This window comes from Montipora foliosa, chromosome 3 (genome assembly GCF_036669935.1).
Source record: "Montipora foliosa isolate CH-2021 chromosome 3, ASM3666993v2, whole genome shotgun sequence".
Lineage (NCBI taxonomy): Eukaryota > Metazoa > Cnidaria > Anthozoa > Scleractinia > Acroporidae > Montipora > Montipora foliosa.
The window spans coordinates 65,271,612-65,274,111 of NC_090871.1; the positions used below are offsets into that span (position 1 = coordinate 65,271,612).

Here is a 2,500-nt window from a genome sequence, read left to right on the forward strand (position 1 = left end):
TAACTGGGCCAAGTTTTAAGTTCTGATTTTAAAAAGACACCTGTTTATTTTATCTGGAATTAACTTATTTATTTGTCCGCCATTACTAACTTTAAAATCTTGAGAGAGCTGGGTCGAGGAGAAAATGACGTCAAAGACTCACTGGTTTAAGAATGCAACGCGTGTGTACGCGGCCAAATTAATATACAGCACGGGAGTTTCGGGCTTTCAGACTTTTAAACCCGTGTTTTGCATATAAAATAAATTGCGTTTACACGCTGAAAATTTAAGCTAGTGAGTAAATGACGTCATTTTCTCTAGATCCAACCCTCTAAGGTCCAATCGGCCAGTTTTGACCGTGAGTAATGGCGGACCGTGAAATCGAAAAATTACACTCAAAACAAACAGCCTTTGGATAAAACTCACAGCGCAAAATTTTGCCAGTTAGGTGTCAAGCGAACACGCTTTCAAAATCTGAAGAAAAAAAGGAAACGATTTTTTGATCATAGTACCATTTTAAGGGTTTGTTATGGTTAAAACTGATTGAATGCATTCTTAATCGTCATTTGCTTTGTGACAGCCTCAATTTCGCATCTAGGCGGGTTCAAAAACTAAAACCCTGTCTGTTCAGGAACAATTTAAGATACATCATTTACTTACTTTGTCGATGTGTTAGGAAAGAATGGAGGGCAGTGCTCATTTCCATCACACAAGAAAGAAATAAGTTATTACACCCCTTAAGCTAATTGTTACTTATTACCTTGCAACGACACACAAATATCTGATTACACCCAGCAAGCTAATATTACCAAATACCTTGCAATGTCCTTCTTTGAAACCTTGTGAGCAGGAATAATGAATCCGGCTGAACAAAAAATTAAGGGATAAATAATCCTGGTGGATCATTTGGGTGAGTCATTCGCAACTGATCATGAGTGACAGTGATCATGATCACTTTATAAAATAAACATATCAGGAATTCTAGTCACTAACTTAATCCAAACTGAGTAAAGAGAAAACAACAAAAAGTAACGCAAAATTCATCAGAACTGGTGTATCACACATAAATTATTACTTGTTCGTGTTATTAAGAAATGAGTAACAGTGAGTAACTTACCAAAATGGGGGCTAATCGACGTGAGGTCCTCGACAACAAGAAATGACTCTGCAAAATTTGATGAGTTAATATGGTTATCCATTTTAACTTTCATAACACAAATCATTTATGCCTAGTATGCAAAAAGAGTGGAAATGGAGCGGAAAGCTGATAAGTTCTGAAGAGAACGGATAGAGGTGAGATGACTGTTCATGATTGCTCGCAACAACTCAAAATACATGGTTTCGTTCGGCGAGGTTCAAAGTTGTAATGAGAACGCATACATTATACATTATACGAGGCTCTGGTCTTGCTTAGCTTTATGTAAGACTTTAAAGCGAGTAGACATAAAGAGTTTGTCATGACTAAAACTGATTGAATGCCCTCTTAATCGTCATTTGCTTTGTGATACCCTCAATTTTGAATCTAAGCGGATTCAAAAACTAAAAACCTTCTTTATTCAGGAGCAATTCAAGATACATCATTTACTTACTTTCTCGATGTGCAAGGAAAGAATGAAGGGCAGTATATAGTTCGATCACACAAGAAACAAATAATTTAGCACCGTGACCCCTGAAGCTAATTGTTACCTCTTACCTTACAACGACAGACAAATAACATATTACACCCAGCAAGCTAATATTACCAAATACCTTGTAGTGTTCCTATTCAAAACGCTTTCAGCAGGAATACTGAATCTGGCTGAAAAAAAATTTAAGGGATAAATTGTACTGGTGGATCATTTAGATGCATCATTTGCAACTGATCATGAGTGTGACGGTGGTCACTTCAAAAAATAAACATGTAGGGAATTCTGACATAGTCACTAATTTGATCCAAACTGGGTAAAGAGAAAACAACAAAAAGTGACGCAAAATTCATCAGAACTGGTTTATCACAAATAAATTACTTGTTCGTGTTATTATGAAATGAGTAACAGTGAGGAACTTACCAAAACGGATGCTAATCAATGCGAGGTCCTCGACGACAAGAAATGACTCTGCAAAATTTGATGATTTTATGTGGTTATCCACGCATTATCGAATCTTGTAGGAAAACTTTTAACTTTCATAACAAAATTCCCTTAGAACTGGAGCGGAAAGCTGAAAAGTTCTCAAGAGAACTAACAAATGGAGCAGCAAGGAGAAGTCATTTCATACTCGAGCAAACTGTGCAACTGATCAGTGAAGCAGTCCAATTTGAACACTGATCGAGGTGAGATGACTGTTCCATTGCTCCGAAAAACTCAAGTAATGGTTTCGTTCAGCGAGATTCAAAGTTGTAATGAGAACGGGTACATTATACGAGGCTCCGATCTTGCTTAGCTTTAAGTAAGACTTTAAAACGAGTAGACATTAAGGGTTTGTTATGGCCAAAACTGATGGAATGCATTCATCGTCGTCATTTGCTTTGTGACACTCTCAA

At 36.9% G+C, this 2,500-nt stretch overlaps 2 protein-coding genes and 1 pseudogene across 3 annotated transcripts in view; 2 read left to right on the forward strand and 1 right to left on the reverse strand.

Annotated features, from left to right (window-relative positions):
• Window positions 1-2,500, forward strand: part of LOC137996231 (organic cation/carnitine transporter 2-like) — a 200,655-nt pseudogene that overhangs the window by 131,605 nt on the left and 66,550 nt on the right.
• The window catches only part of LOC137997971 (tetratricopeptide repeat protein 28-like), a 114,499-nt gene that overhangs the window by 105,367 nt on the left and 6,632 nt on the right, over window positions 1-2,500 (reverse strand). Inside the window, exon 4 of the mRNA XM_068844331.1 lies at window positions 2,028-2,075. The gene's annotated coding sequence lies outside the window, so the exon portion shown is untranslated. The remainder of the gene's footprint in view (window positions 1-2,027; window positions 2,076-2,500) is intronic.
• The window catches only part of LOC137997975 (uncharacterized), a 19,980-nt gene continuing 18,712 nt past the window's right edge, over window positions 1,233-2,500 (forward strand). The window contains exon 1 of one of the 2 annotated variants that reach the window (XM_068844342.1): window positions 1,233-1,272. The gene's annotated coding sequence lies outside the window, so the exon portion shown is untranslated. Of the gene's footprint in view, window positions 1,273-2,135; window positions 2,291-2,500 lie in introns of those variants that run through there. The other variant, XM_068844339.1, reaches the window with a different exon arrangement.